The sequence below is a fragment of the Manis javanica genome, chromosome 2 (genome assembly GCF_040802235.1).
Source record: "Manis javanica isolate MJ-LG chromosome 2, MJ_LKY, whole genome shotgun sequence".
In the NCBI taxonomy this organism is placed as follows: Eukaryota; Metazoa; Chordata; class Mammalia; order Pholidota; family Manidae; genus Manis; species Manis javanica.
In genome coordinates this window covers 41,164,044-41,181,137 of record NC_133157.1, presented here as the reverse complement: position 1 = coordinate 41,181,137, position 17,094 = coordinate 41,164,044, and the positions used below count along the sequence as shown (strand labels likewise).

Genomic DNA, 17,094 nt, shown 5'->3' with positions numbered 1-17,094 from the left:
GAGCAAAATACCCGGGCCAGATGGATTTACCGCAGAATTTTATCAGTCATACAGAGAAGACATAATACCCATTATCCTTAAAGTTTTCTAAAAAATAGAAGAGGAGGGACTACTTCCAAACTCATTCTATGAAGCCAGCATCACTCTAATACCAAAACCAGGCAAAGACCCCACCAAAAAAAAAAAAATTACAGACCAGTATCCTTGATGAACATAGATGCAAAAATACTCAACAAAATATTAGCAAATCAAATTCAAAAATACATCAAGAGGATCACACACCATAACCTCAGGGATGCAAGGATGGTACAACATTCGAAAATCCATCAACATCATCCATCACATCAACAAAAAGAAGGACAAAAACCACATGATCATCTACATTGACGCTGAAAAAGAATTCAACAAAATTCAACATCCATTCATGATAAAAACTCTCAACAAGATGGGTATAGAGGGCAAGTACCTCAACATAATAAAGGCCATATATGATAAACCCACAGCCAACATCATACTGAACAGCGAGAAGCTGAAAAAAGCCTTTCCTCTAAGATCGGGAAAAAGACAGGGATGCCCACTCTCCCCACTGTTATTCAACATAGTACTGGAGGTCCTAGCCATGGCAATCAGACAAAACAAAGAAATACAAGGCATCCAGATTGGTAAAGAAGAAGTCAAACTGCCCCTATTTGTAGATGACATGATATTGTACATAAAAAACCCTAAAGACTCCACTCCAAAACTACTAGAAAAAATATCTGAATTTAGAAATGCTGCAGGATACAAAATTAATATACAGAAATCTGTTGCATTCCTATACACTACCGATGAACTAGCAGAAAGAGAAATCGGGAAAACAATTCCATTCACAATTGCATCAAAAAGAATAAAATACTTAGGAATAAACCTAACCAAGGAAGTGAAAGACCTATACCCTGAAAACTATAAGACACTCTTAAGAGAAATTAAAGAGGACACTAACAAACAGAAACTCATCCCATACTCTTGGCTAGGAAGAATTAATATTGTCAAAATGGTCATCCTGCCTAAAGCAATCTACAGATTCAATGCAATTAGTAACAAAAAACCAACAGAATTCTTCAACGAACTGGAACAAATAGTTTTAAAATTCGTATGGAACCACAAAAGACCCCAAATAGCCAAAGCAATCCTGAAAAGGAAGAATAAAGCAGGATCTTGCATCCCAACTTCAAACACTACTACAAAGCCACAGTAATCAAGACAATTTGGTATTGGCACAACAAAAGACCCAAAGACCAGTGGAACAGGATAGAGTACAGATATTAACCCAAACATATATGGTCAATTAATATATGATAAAGGAGCCATGGACATAACAATGGGTAAATGACTGCCTCTTCAACAGCTGGTGTTGGCAAAATTGGACAGGTACATGTAAGAGAATGAAACTGGATCATTGTCTAACCCCATGAACAAAAGTAAATTCAAAATGGATCGAAGACCTGAATGTAAGTCATGAAACCATAAAACTCTTAGAAAAAAACACAGGCAAAAATCTCTTGGACATAAACATGAAGATAAACATTCTTCATGAACATATCTCTCTGGGCAAGGGAAACAAAAGCAAAAATGAACAAGTGGGACTATATCAAGCTGAAAAGCTTCTGTACAGCAAAGGACACCACCAATAGAACAAAAAGGCATCCTACAATATGGGAGAATATATTCATAAATGACAGATCCCATAAAGGGTTGACATCCAAAATATATAAGGAGCTCATGCACCTCAAAAACAAAAGGCAAATAATCCAATAAAAAAATGGTCAGAAGAGCTGCACAGACAGTTCTCCAAAGAAGAAATTCAGATGGCCAACAGACACATGAAATGATGCTCCACATCGCTAGTCATCAGAGAAATGCAAATTAAAACCACAATGAGATATCACCTCACACCATCAAAAGACAAACATCCATCCAAAGAGGATCGCCACCATCCAAAAGACAAACAACAACAAATGTTGGCAAGGTTGTGGAGAAAGAGGAACCCTCCTCCACTACTGGTGGGAATGTAAATTATTTCAACCATTGTGGAAAGTAGTATGGAGGTTCCTCAAAAACCTCAAAATAGAAATACCATTTGACCCAGGAATTTCACTCCTAGGAATTTACCCTAAGAATGCAGGAGCCCAGTTTGAAAAAGACATATGCACCCTATGTTTATTGCAGCACTATTTACAATTGCCAAGATATGGAAGCAACCTAAGTGTTCATCAGTAGATGAATGGATAAAGAAGATGTGGTACATATATACAATAGAACATCATTCAGCCATAAGAAGAAAACAAATCCTACCATTTGCAACAACATGAATGGAGCTAGAGGGTATTATGCTCAGTGAAATAAGCCAGGTGGAGAAAGACAAGTATTAAATGATTTCACTTATCTGTGGAGTATAAGAACAAAGAAAAAACTGAAGGCGCAAAACAGCAGCAGACTCATAGAACCCAAGAATGGACTAACAGTTACCAAAGAGAAAGGGACTAAAGAGGATGGGTGGGAAGGGAGTGATAACGGGGGAGGGGAAAGAAAGAGGGCATTATGATTAGCATGTATAATGGGGGGAGGCATGGGGAGAGCTGTACAACACAGAGAAGACAAGTAGTGACTCTATAGCATCTTACTATGCTGATTGACAGAGACTGTAATGGGGTATGTGGGGGGGACTTGGTGAAGGGGGGAGTCTAGTAAACATAATGTTCCTCATATAATTGTAGATTAATGATACCAAATAAAAAAAATAAAAAAATAAAAAAAGCCAACATATTACATGCAAAAAAATCACATGAGATGTGTGATCTCTATTCTTGAGTTTCAGAATCCTTTTAGGATCTTAGTCATGTTCTTATAGATGAGGGTTGTAAACTAAATGACTTACGCATAAGTGAAAGGTTGGTGTGTTTGCAAAACTATGAGCTAGCTATTAGAAAATGTCACTTTATGTTTAACTTAAACATATTTTCCAATACTGAAAACTCAGCATTGCAGTATAGCAAGGTTTTTAATAGTCTAGATTATAGGGTGCTTGTTAAAACTGAAGGATGCTACTAGAACTATACATAAGAATAGAGTGCAGTAGGGAAAAAAAATGGGGAAACTGAAAATCTTCATGTCATATAGTTAGAAAATGTTCTTTCAATGAAGATGCAATGTTGAATACAGTGCATTTATGATAGGAAATTTTCCTTTTCCTTTTGGGAATTAGTGCCTTTACAGTATAGGTATTTGGTAAGGGGTTTTGAGATTGATGGTATTCCACCATGAAATATTTCTCCCAACTTGGAGGGCAAGTGGGGGGACATTAAGAGAAGATAGGTGAGCATGACCTCAACTGCATAATACAAATAGGTTAAAAATGACTACAGCCCCTATATCCCTCTTAACTAAAATTTTATTAAAAAATAATTTTTAAATTAATGAATTAAAAAAAAATTATCCTCCAAAGCTTAAAAGTGCCTAGTTGTCATTGCAACTACAACAGGATCTTAAATACTTGGGCATGAATCCACTCCTGCATCTCCTTCCTCACTGCCACCTTCTTCTTTTCTTTCCCCTAATACCAAAAGGAATCTACAGTCTGCCACAAATATTTGATTCACTTTATAACAACATAAAATTATAGAAGATAGTACTAGAAATTGAAGTTGTTTCTAAAAGGACACAAATCAAAATAATGTTCCAGATGGGCATTTGGAAACATATTACACAATATTGAAATAATAAGACAATTTTTGATTGACCTCAGTAGAAGCTGAAGTACTATATAAGCAGTCCTTTCACAACCTCAAGGTTCTCCCCCCACCATTCATCCATACTGTCAGTCATTTGGGGAATTTCTGGAAAATAGTTTATTCCAACCTTGTAGGACATCTTAAATTTTTACTTATTCTGTCAAAGATCATAATGCATTTTGTATTAAAGTATTCATAACTTAGGCTGGGCACATATCCTTTTCTCTTGATTAAAATGACTATAAACTAAAAAAAAAAAACAACCTAAAAAGGAATGTTGGATTCTTAAAGGAAACAACGCAAGTTCTCTAATGAGTATCAAATATTTGGCACTGTTGTCCTGAAAGATAGGACTTAGTTCCCACAAACTGATGCCTCAGCTGGTCCAAAATCAGCACAGCTTGTGAATCAGCGTTATTGATATTTTCATTTGGAGTTGGTAGGGTGAGAAGGCATGGGAAAAGTTTATGAGAGTCTAACATAGACAAAGATTAGAAAACAGGCCAAGATCCAAAGACAGGGGGTTGAAGTAACAGTTTCTGATTGTATTTGTTTGAGATTACCAGGCAAGAAAAAGCAAATGTTATGAGATCTGGGACATTACAGTGACTGTGAAAGTTCTACTTACTTATCTTAATAAATTTTCTCAGCTATTCTGTGAGTTAGATATAAATAGTCCATTTTACATATAAGGAAACTAAGGTTCAAAGAAAATAAGTAACTTGTTCTAATGTCACAAAGCCAATACTGGTCAAGCCAGGATTTGAAGTATGATCCATCTGCTTCTTAAACCTGTAGTTATCCTCTTCCAAAGTTAGTTATCCTTAGTCTTACTACTATTTTTATATTTATCTTTGCTGTACTTTAGACCTAATCTGTGCTACTTTATTACCATTGAACCAGAGACACTGAATGGACTTGCCAGAGAATCTAACACTATCTATTACTGCATAGGCAAAGAGAGAACTAGATGTGCCATTATTATTGTGAGAAACCATTCCAGGATTCCCAGGGTGATATTCTTCTTTCAGTGTAAATATTCAGAATTATTACATATAACATGGCTTAAATAATGCCTTAGGAATAAATAAAACAAAAATTAATGACCTTTTCATGATCAGTAAAAAGGGGTCACATGCAGTACCAACATGTATCATGTTCTGACCAAAACACCATATACCCAAGTTTTCAAAAGCATCTCACTTTTAATAGAGATCAAGCACTTAGTGCATGAACAAAGATCATAAGTAGGGGCAAAATGGAGTTTCAGGTTTTTGTTACCTTTCTCTTCACCATTATGAAAGGGATCTAAAAATTCACATTAATTGTATATAAGTGACTTTTTAACTTTGTGCTATTACTTCCTGGAAGCATGAATGTTTATAACTCTTGCTCAGAATCATAGAATATTAGTATTGAAAATATCCTTAGGCATCCTCTATTCTAATTACTTCCCCTCAAAGATAAGAAAGTCAAGGCTCAATAATGTAATGTGGAGTCATAGGATAACTTTGTTTTGAGGAGTAGAAATGAGTAGAAATCAACTCCAGTGCATCTTTCAATGGGACCACAAACTTTACTAACCATATGCTGTAATAATATTGACTTTTGTGTGCTAAAATTTGGAAAATTCCCTATCCTAGAATTTCTAAACCATCACAGAGACACCTTAATCAGTATACTATTTGCTTTGACCTTAAGTTTTGAAACACAGCATATGTCTATAAATTGTGGAAACCACATAAAAGGCTGGATACTCTGTTCATAGATACCTTGGGCTCAAAGATAACATTTTAGGTTAGGTTGACATTCAGGTTTGCCAGAAACAGTTCTAGTTTACACTGTTAATATCCAAGCAATTATTAATTGTGCCCTTTTCACTATTTAGGATTTCCTGTTTGGACAAATTTTATGAGCATACAAATTTTAGGTTAAGTAAATATTACCTCTAGTTTTTGTCATGACAGCCTTGCCTAGGTGTGCAATATCCCTTATTAAAGGAAAATGCCATAATATATGGCATTATTTAGAACTTAACCATTACTTTCAATTTCATGAGAAGTGATTTATTAAATTCTATCTGACACCTAAAATGTAATTGATTTATTAAGTGAGTGAGATGGCATAGCAAAAGGACACTGGATTACAAGGCAAAAAGAACACTGAAAACAGGGATAAAAAATAAAAATGAAAACATTCACTATCCTCCAATTTTGCCTTTGGATAGCCTGGATTATAGGTATATTAGTACTTTATATTTATACTAAGAAAAGAACCAAGTTACAGGAATTAAATAGAAAGGATTTAACCTTAAAAGTTGGGAGAGAATGGAACAGGAAAAGGTCATCTGAACTGTCACAAATGAGAAATCATGAATTTTTACTTGAATACATAGACCAATAGTGTGTGTATGTATTTATGTGTGTGCAGTTGTGTGAAAAAAACACTAACATGATGTGTCTGCAGTGAAGCAGAGAAAACCAAGATGAGCTAGCAGAGAGCTGTATCAATGATAAAAATTAAATGAAGGAAATATATAGACATTTAATGACATTATAGTAAGTCTATGTTACTGTTTTAATTGAGTGCATTTGGCAGGAAAAAAAATCTCAGCGGAATTTACAAATTTAAAGCACCTCGTATTCACTTCTTTCTTTCATAATAAAGATGATTATTTATTATTAATTTGAAGTTACAGAAATGAACTTGTTTGTATCTTAACATACCTTACATTGTGCCTTTATAAGGAAAAAAACCTATCAGTGTTACACTAACAAGACGGTTGCCGTGAATTTTTCAGATAAATATTTTGCTAGGGTTTTTTGCAGAATTCATCACAACAAAATCTTTCCCCTATTAGGGTTGGGAAGAAGCTGTCATTCTGTTCAGGGAGACTTACTTCACCTAGTACTCTATGCCATGAACCCTAATTTCATAACACAATGTTTAGATTTTTTTTCCTTTCTCATGAAATAAGCAAATGAATTCTATGTACCACAGAATCTAAGCTTTGGAGTTATTGACATGAATTTTATTCCAATATTATATCTATATAACTGCTTCTCTTTCTCTTTTCTACCAGGATAATAGTAATAGTAATGATAATATAATCAAAAGGGCTTGTCCATGTTTAATATTTCTGAAGAATAAACATACATTAATATAAAATAAATCTATGTTTTAGTTACAGTTGTTTGGATGAGTGGGCATTCAAATATTCTCTTTTTGATAATTTCCATTAATGGATGCTTCCATTTGCTTTACATGGCCATTATGTCCAGTGATTTTTGTTTCTGAAGCATATGTTAAACATTGCTCATTTTTTATAAAACTAATTGTCAATGTTCCTGTTTTCAAAGCCATGTTTGATGGAGAAATCTATAAATGACATCTGGGGTATATAATCTTGGGGAAAAACAAACATGGCTAAATGAAAAGATAATCTCCATATCTGTTCTCAATTCCTTTTACTCCTTTGTTAGATAAATGCTTTTAGAAATTGTTGGTTAAGACCATTCATTAGTTTTTTATTTTAGGTCAAGAGACATGGCTGTAGAAATCATTAATAATTTACTACCTTAAGATTTTCAGTGGAGCATTGATTTCACTAAACTATTACTTAAATTTCAAGTTCTCTTTATATTATTAAATATAATAGAATTAAACACCTCTATATCACATGCATATTGTTTAACTACTGGAATGGTGCTACACATTGATTAAACATTATTAAAATTATTTCTTAAATAGAATTAATTTCAGACTAACTCTGGTGAAAGACATGGAGATAAAATAGATGGATTGGATCTACTAATAAAAATAACTTCAACTTAGTTGACTCAGGATCATGTCTTTTCTCCTTTAATCATATATTAGAGCAGCAAACAATGTAATAAGAACAATGTTGACACAAAGACCTTAACAATTCCGTTTTTCCTATGATGACAGTTTTATAACATTTTTAAATCATTGGAATTCTTGCTGAAATCATATCTAAAATAAACCATAATTCCTTAAATACATGTGCATTCTTCCTTCAAAAGTGAGGTTATATCACTTTCCATGTATGAACAAAGAACTGATTACAATAGAAAACTATAATAAAATTTAAGTAAAAAATATATTAATTTATATTATTATTTTTAATGAGTAGATACTGGCTGATCTGCTGGAACATATTTTAAAAAGGCTAATTCAACAGAGTAAATACCTGGAATCATATAATACAAACAAAAGTCATGTAGAAAGTTAGTATTTCCTTTGAAATAGCAATTTTGTATTACATTCACAAAGCATTTGGATCAAAACTTTTTAAAAAATGCCATCAAAAGATGAATGACTAGGATGCCCAAGTCCTATTCCCCCAATGTAAAAAACAATCATACATTGATTAAAATAATTTTATAAGAGCTCTGGAGACTAGATGATGATAGATAGCAACCAAGCAAATACCGAATCAATAAGTGGCACATTAAAATGAGAGGAAATTTTATGTGTTTTACTCACCTTTGGCCCATTCCTACCCTCACCCCCTGCAGTGCTTCACATTCAGGAGGAAGTGGCCCAATTCCTAGTTACTACCTATAGGCCAGAAAGAACAGAATAGAATACATTTGCAAAGTTCTAACCTGTGTGCTAACAAGAAACTGGTTTCTATCTCACTTGATTCAGAGCTCAGACAGGGGAAGAGCAGCATAGTTTAAATCTCAGGCTGGAAGCCACATAGAGCAGTGACTGGCATGTGAAAACTGCAGGGGTATGACAGATCCACAGAAGCGTGGGGGTGACATACAAGGGCAGAAGAATACAGTAGAACATCTAAGACACTGAGAAGAAGCTGGAGTAAGACTGTGGGAAATTAAGATTTTTAAAAGCATCCATGAGAGACATCAGCAAATTGTTGGGTTAGGAGCTCCAGGCTTCACCCCCCTACAGAAATATTAAGTGAAAATTATAGATTGATGAAGACAACTTTGTAAGAACTCTGGAAACAAATCAAAGATCTTCACTGTGTATGGGCTAGTGGGAGATGGGGCAGAAAGTATACACCAATGTCCAGAATGGATGCATTCCCAGAAAAAGGCCTGAGAATACCTAAGCCTTTTTACTAGACTTATTCTGTGCTTTCCACCAGCACAGAACTGATCTTTAAAGACTGGGAGAAATGGCTGCTTTTTCAAATAAACCCAATTTTCAACAAAAGATGACAAGACATTTAAAGAAATGAAAATATGGCCCATTAAAAGGGACATATATAATATTTCCAGAAACCCTCCCTGAAGAAACATATGTACCAGACTTATTAGACTTTAAAAAAAAATTGTCTTAAATATGATGAAGGATCTAAAGTAAAACACGGACAAAAAAATTTCCAAGAAATTAGGAAAATTATATGTGAACAGAATGAGAATATAAAAAAAGAGAGATTATAAAAAAGAACCAAAAGTTCTGGAGCTAAGAAATACAATAACTGAATTGAAATGATCACTAGTAGATTCCAACAACAGCTTTGAACAGGCAAAAAAAAAAGAATCAGTGAAGTGGAAGACACATTGTTTGAAAGTACTGGGGCTGAGGAGCAAAAAGAAAAAAGAAAAAAAAAAGCACACAGAGCCTAAAGAACTGACAGGATGTTTAAATGTGTGCATGGACCAATATGCGTATATAGAAGTCTCAAAAGGAAAAGAGACAGAGGCAAAGAGAGTATTTGATGAAATAATGACTAAAAACTTCCCAAATGTGAGGAAATAGTACATGGAACTACAAATCCAAGAGGCTTAACAAACTGTAAGAAGGTTAACCTGAAGAGACCCACATTGAGAAAATGGTAATCAATTTGTCATAAACCAGAAACAGCGTCTTGTTAATGGCTCATACAATATATACAACAGGGAAGTGGAGCTGTAAAGGAGTAAAGTATTTCCATGTATTTGAAGTTGGTATATGGAAAAATTATGGAAATGGACGGTAGTGACAGTTGCACAACAATGTGAATGTATTTCCTACCCACAGAAGAATATACTTAAAAATGGCTAAAATTGTAAATGTGATCTTATGTATATTTTATTATAATAAAAATGCATTTGGACCTAGCTAATATTTTCCAGGTTTGTTGGGATATAATTAACATACAGCACTACATATAATTTTAAGGTATACAGCATAATGACTTCACTTACGTATATTGTGAAATTATTACACAGTAAGTTTAATTAACATCCATCATCTCATATGGATACAAAACGAGTATTTTCTTGTGATGAGAACTTTTAGAATCTATTCTCAACAACTTTCAAACATACCATACAGTAGTGTTAACTATAGTTTTCATGCTGTACATTATATCCCCAGTATTTATTTATCTTATAACTGGAAATTTATAACTTTTAACCACCTTCAGCCTCCTCTGGCTCCCCAATCCCTGCCTCTGGCATCCATATATGTGATGTAGCTAATTTCTGAAAATATGGCTTCATTTAAAAAAGCATGCTGCTTGACAACATAGTATCAAATATGCACATCCAAATTGTATCAATAGCATATCAGCCAAGCTCTCACACTGTTCAAAAACTAATAGTAGTGGAAGCAAATGAACCATTACACAGCCCACCAGAGGAAATGCCTGGGAAAGTGATGGAGCTATCACACTTGCTGCATAGGTGAGAGCCCTATGCCCTCTGTCTAAATCATGGAGCTCTCCTGGTTCATTTTCATGCCTACTGCCCACATGCCATCCCTAGTTTCAAATGACTGGATAAATAGTTTTCCCAGCACAGAAACGGAATGCGCAATCCTCTCCTGCAATGAACTCTCATCATCAACATTCAACTGCGATTCTACTGTCGTAAGATTGGCTTGTACCCAGTGAAACAAGACAAAATTGATAGATTATAATGAATTAATTAGCTAATAGGAAAGTAAAAGTTGAGCAAAATTCATAAGCTGAATTTTAGGCTGAATTAGATTTACAGGGCTGCACATATTTAATGACAGGTTTTTATATACTTTTTCATATTCCAATGGAAAGAGGAATTTAAGTCCATTTAGACTGAATGTTCCTTCAGTGGAGGTTAATAAAACTACCACTTTAAAAAATACCTTCTCTAAATTTCCATTTGCTTTTTAATTTGGGTGTGCTGAGGGAATCTGGGTAACAATACCACACTCATCAGTCATTGTGGAAATGATAATTAAAACCTCAATGTGATCCCACAACACAGCCATCAGAATGGCTAAAATTATTTTTTAAATTTCCTAATAATTACCAAGTTTTGGTAAAGATGTGGAACAACTGGAACTCTTACACTCTGCCAGTGGGAATGTAAATTAGTACACCAGTCTGGAAAATCAGCAGGACACACTAAAAATGAACATATATATCACACATATGTAATAGTACATCCAACAGAAATATGCAAATACATGCCCCAAGAAGACATGTATAAGGACATAAGAGCCACAAACTGGCCACAGTGGAATAGTATATGGCATTGAAAATTAAATTACTGCTACACACAGAAAGCTTACATAAATAATAAAGTAAGAGGCTACACAACAAGTGCAAACTCTATTCCGTTTACACAAAATTAAAAAAAAATGACATAGTGTATAGTATTAAAAGTCAGAAAAGTGGATACCTTATGGAGGATTGAGATTTATAAATTAGAAATAAAAAAGAGCACCTTCAGTTGTGTTGGTTATTTATACTTTCTTTCCTAATCTGAGTGGTTATTTATACATGTGTGGACTTGATAATTTACTGAGCTATTCACTTATTTCTGTGCTATTCTTTAGTATATTTCATTAAAAATCTTTAGTTAACCAATGATACATGATTATTTTTTATGTCAGGAAACATAGAAGAGACTAATATAGAAGAATAAAAATCATTTCACTGGTGCACTGACTTCAAGTCTCTTTTCTATATGTATATTCATACAGGACAATTACTCAGCATTGGTAACTTTTCTAGGTAACACGAATTACCAAAATTGTTTAAGGAAAACAAAAAACCTGAATAGACTAAGCTTCTATAGTCTAGAAGCATGAGCATTAAAAAAAAATCAGACACCAAATAATCTTTTTTCTCAGTCTACCACTAGATTTTTGTAAATTTAAAGAACAGGGAATTCCCATGCAATATAAAAAAATCTCAGATTCTAGCTTGTATGTTCTAGAGTTGTAAAAACCCTTTCCATTTATTTTTTTTATTAAGGTAGCATTGATATACACTCTTATGAAGCTTTCACTTGAAAAACATTGTGCTTACTACATTCACCCATATTATCAAGTCCCCCCACCAGACCCCACTGCGGTCACTGTCCATCAGTGTAGTAAGATGCTATAGAGTCACTACTTGTCTTCACTGTGCTATACTGTCTTCCCTGTGATGACCCCTGTGATGACCCCCCTACATTATGTGTGCTAATCATAATGCCCCTTAATCCCCTTCTCCCTCCCTCCCCATTCCCTTTCCTTTGGTAATGCTAGTCTATTCTTGGAGTCTGTTTTCTTTTTTAAGCAATATTTTTTCCCTTGTGATTCTATGATTAGTGCTTCTCTTTCCTTCATTTTTTTTCATTAACAACTATACCTGCATATTTGATTTCTGTTTTCCATATTGGTCACTATTTCTCTCATTATTTTCAGAGTTTTTTAGCCTCATTCTATGAATTCTAGGAGTGCTTCCTAAGCTTGCTTTCCACAAACCTGATCATATTATTTATTGCCTACAAAAGCAAATTTAATTCTCCTGCTATATTCTCTGCTCCCTATCAATCCTTTGTGTTTCAACTTTTCAATCTCTATGGCTTTTATTTCCAAGTCAATCAATGTATATAATATATAAGGATGGCAAAAATTTTTCTAATATTTTTCTGGTTTCTGAATTAACACACACATTTTGTTCCACATATGCTTATCTCTGAGGCTTTCATTTCCTATGTCAAATAATCCTTATGCAAATTGTTTGACTTTGATGGCATAGTGGCTATTATTTGTTTACAGATCTAAGAATATGGTAAAATCTATTGAAGGTTAGTGTTTTTCAACAGGCAAGTCATAAGACAGACTGTTAGCCCTTGGTCCGATTAATAACTTGATTTTGAGCAGAAAGTTTCTAAACATCATAGTTGAAGAGCAGATTGTGAGCATCAGGCCCAAATTCCAATGAATAGCAGGCATTCAAATAAAACACATCTGCTAAAATGTTGATGGACCATCTTCTTTCACCACCTTTGTGGTCCTCTGATCCTGATTTTTGTGGTCCTCTGATCCTGATTTGATACAGTTTCTCTCTCTCTCTCTCTCTCTCTCTCTCTCTCTCTCTCTCTCTCTCTCTCTCTCTCTCTCTTTTTCTCACTCACACACTCACACACACACACACACACACACACACACACACACGCACATACATATCACAGAGTACTATTGTCTATTCCCATTATTACCACACCTACAATGCCTACTGGGACTCTCTCTCTTTCAACTTGGATGCAATATGTTTCTCTAAATCCTTCCTTCCTTTCTGCCTTTTTCTGGAGGGAGCAGAAGAAATAATCCTCAAATGGATAAGATATGAGAGAGACCTCCAGGCATGACTGCTTAACATCCTGAATGATACAAATCTTGGATCTCTGAGTCAGGAAACAAAATGCAAGTGAGGAACATAGTTTTTCTATATTATTTAAGGCCAGGGTTCACTCTACTTCAGACTGTGAATTCCAATTTTGCAATGAGGAGTCTTCCCAGAAGCCAGTAACAGATTGGCTGAAACTCTCAGTCTGAATGTTGTCATAAATTTTCATCTTTCTCTATGCCCTTGTAGACATCTGAAGCTTCATCAAGCATTGATAAGGCAGTAGAACTTTAAAACAATAACTATTTCTGACATATTAAAAAATGATTTAAGAAAAACATTCCATCAGCATCATTTGGAGAAAAATTTAATGTTCCTCTAAAATTTACTCACAACCAAAAGTTATTCCTCAACATCTGTGCAATATTAGTTTGATACAGATGGCAAAATAGTTATTAATAAAATAGCGTATGTAAATATTCGGATCCATTTCAGTAGAACTGAGAGAGCCGCAAAACAAGCTTACAAAGTAAATTTTCATTCCTGACCCAATGTGCATTTTACTTTGCACCAAAAATGCTGATTTTTTTCAGTAGTTTTTGAAAAGAACAAGTGACATTTATTTTCAAGCTCCTTCAGTGTAGTGGTGAGATGAGTTTATTTTCATTCATAGCTCACAAAGATCCACTTTTTTAGTGAAATATAGTTGACATGTAATATTGTATTGGTTTCAGGTGTAAAATATAGTGATTCAACAATTATAGACATTATTAAATGCTTATCATGATAAATGGAGTTACCATCCTTCAGTATATAAAGATATTACAATATAATTAACTATATTCCCTTTGCTGTACCTTTATTATGTCTACTTGTATCTTTTAATACAAGCTAAGTTCTCTTTTCAAAAAATAAACAGAGTGAAAAAAGAGAAAAAACTTAAGAAAATCTTTCAGCAATGTATCACACATCAAATGTTTTACTCTTGATTTCTTATACATTTAAAGTAAATAATTCTCATAAACTTCCAATTTTTTTCATGTTTTTCATGTCAGTTATTTTGTGTAATGCTTTAAAGACGTTTTGTCATTGTCAGTTTTCTGTTTCATTCAATAATTTGGAATTTGATTTTATTCCTTAGACCACAAGAGGTTTCTTGCTGTATGTTGAGGAGGTGTGGAGTACTATGAAATGATCCAGACTTGAAGATGGAAGGTCTAGGATTAGTGTTAGAGTTGCCTCATATAAGCCCTATTGGTTGTTAAATGGTTTACTGTTTGGTCTACAGGTTAGTGCTAGCCTGCAAATGCTATCTGTACCGTAAGGACTACGGACATTGGAAAAAAACATTGGAGACTTTTATTGCCATTTATAGAGTAATTTTATGTCTAAAGAATAATGACAAATGATAAAAATATATATTAGTTTATTTGGTGTCTGCCTTTTAGTCATTTCACTTTTCTAGTAATTAATTTTTAGTAATTTTACAAAAAATTAAATCTGCAATAGACTCATATGGACTAAAAATAAACTGACCCTTAACCACAGAGTCTGAGAAGCACTGAGCTCTAAGACGTCTAGTGAGCCAGTTAACCTCTCAGAACCTCAACTGTAAAAATGTAAGTATTGTCCTGTCTTGTCTTCCATATAGAGTACATGCATACTGAACAAAATTACTTATTCATAAATTATTTGTAAACTATAATGTCTCATATAAATATACAGTTATTATAGTCTAAGCAATAATCATTTGGGTAATAGCATAGCAGCTCAGCTAAAAAGCTTGGCATTTATTAGGTACCCAATAAATGTTTCTTGACTTTATGAATAAATACAAGTACAGAAAGTCAGGCAGCAGACAGAACTGCACTCAGTCTGTCTCAAGGAGAAATATGTGGTTTATAGACAAATCACATAATCTTTCAATAGCACAGTTTCTTTATCTATAAGATAAAAGCTTCTATGTATAAGGATTTTTGTGAATATTCAATAAATAGTACAGTATTTAGCATTTAGTACTTGGCACATGGAGAATATTCAATAAATAGTAGTCATATCTTTAGGCTCCTTTTCTGTGCTAAGGAAACTACTCAATTGTTTCTATGCAATTTCTTACTTAGTTCTTAGGAAACATAACAAGATAACTACTGTAATCTCCATTTTAAAATAAGGAAACTAAGAAAGAGTTAAGCAACTTACACAAAATCATATAGGTATTATAAAACTGGTGGCTTTTCCCACAGAATACCATCTCCACAGGTCTATATAATGAGAATAAATTCCAAAAGGCCCTCTCCATTCAGATACACTCATTTTGGTTTGTAAACTGAGGATTTTTTGCATAAGAAATAATATCAGCAAATTTAATGACACATAGAAAACGATATTCACGGATCATTTTTCCCACCTACCAGTTTTACTTAGGTTCCTCATGCTGATGGTGGCCACTTTCAATGTTCTGCTCTGAACCTCTTCACGTGATCGTATTTCATGACTGTCAAAAATATATATATAAAAAGAAAAATTATACTTGTTTCTGGAAGAATCTCCATATATTAATGGCCATAATAATTAAATAATTCACATTTACATAGCACCTGTTCTATAAATCTTTTAAAGAAACAGAATAGAGATTAACCTACTTGTCATGTTTGGAGTTTTATATCTTGAAAGCAAATACATTGTCATGTTTATTTTAGAATTTTCAGAACATGAAAAAGTATCTACCATCCAGGGATTCATTAAATTATGTGTTTTTTATTAAATAGATGCATGAAACTCATGTTCAAATGCATTTATATATTTGAAGATTTTCAACCTTTAACTACAGAAGGCAAAATAGTATTTTGTTATATTGTAGTTGTTAGCAGAGAAGGAGAAAACAGACTTAAATGAGAATGTGTTTTTTGGGTTCATAAGTACGCCATTTCAAATGTTAGACATTTGACAGTGAGGTCAATATGCAAAATTATTCCTTGTGGTTTCAGTATTTAATAATTATTAGATGAATCTGAAAACCTGTCATCAAAAATAGCTATGGTCTATTTGTGTAGGAAATTTTAAATATAATCAATTAAAAGCTTGAATCTACTTTTGAAGTAATTGTAAAGTTAATGAAGGGAAATGAAATGTTATTTTTAGAATTAGAATATGACTTTCCCACTGTCTAGTGACAATTTTTTTTCTTTCATTACTTCCAAACTCCACCTCAACTCTCTACCACAATCCACAAAAAGGGGAGGATAAAGGAGAGAGAAAAAGATGTGATGAAAATCAGTGAAAGCTCTTCTAGGATTATTTTTATTAATTCAAATAAGTGTAATGAGGTAAAATGCTTTCCTTTTTTTCCCTTTTTATTGAAATGTATTCAACATATAACACTGCAAATTTAAGGTGTACATGTTAATTCGATACTAATCCTTTCTTAAAATAGTTAGAATGTCAATCACTTCCATCAAACCTCTCTCTTGAATATTAGATTTCTACTTGACATTACTACCTGTGTGACCAATAATAAAAGTGATCATTATTAATGTGTTGTTTACAATGGAAGTGACAAGGAACTGTTCTAATCATTTTAGGAAATTTATCTAATTTTATATTTACAGCAACCCTCTAAAGAAGTATTATTAATCTTATTTTTGAAGATGAGAAAACTAAGGTACAGTTTAATTATTCAAGATCACCACTAGTAATCAATACAGTAGGATTTCAGCCTTTCTCAGACCCATTCTCTTAATCTTCAAG

The 17,094-nt window shown here is 33.5% G+C and overlaps 1 protein-coding gene across 2 annotated transcripts in view; it reads right to left on the bottom strand.

Annotated features, from left to right (window-relative positions):
* The window catches only part of LINGO2 (leucine rich repeat and Ig domain containing 2), a 1,188,155-nt gene that overhangs the window by 471,404 nt on the left and 699,657 nt on the right, over positions 1-17,094 (bottom strand). For both annotated transcript variants that reach the window (XM_037020664.2, XM_073228406.1), the window contains exon 5: positions 15,759-15,841. The gene's annotated coding sequence lies outside the window, so the exon portion shown is untranslated. The remainder of the gene's footprint in view (positions 1-15,758; positions 15,842-17,094) is intronic.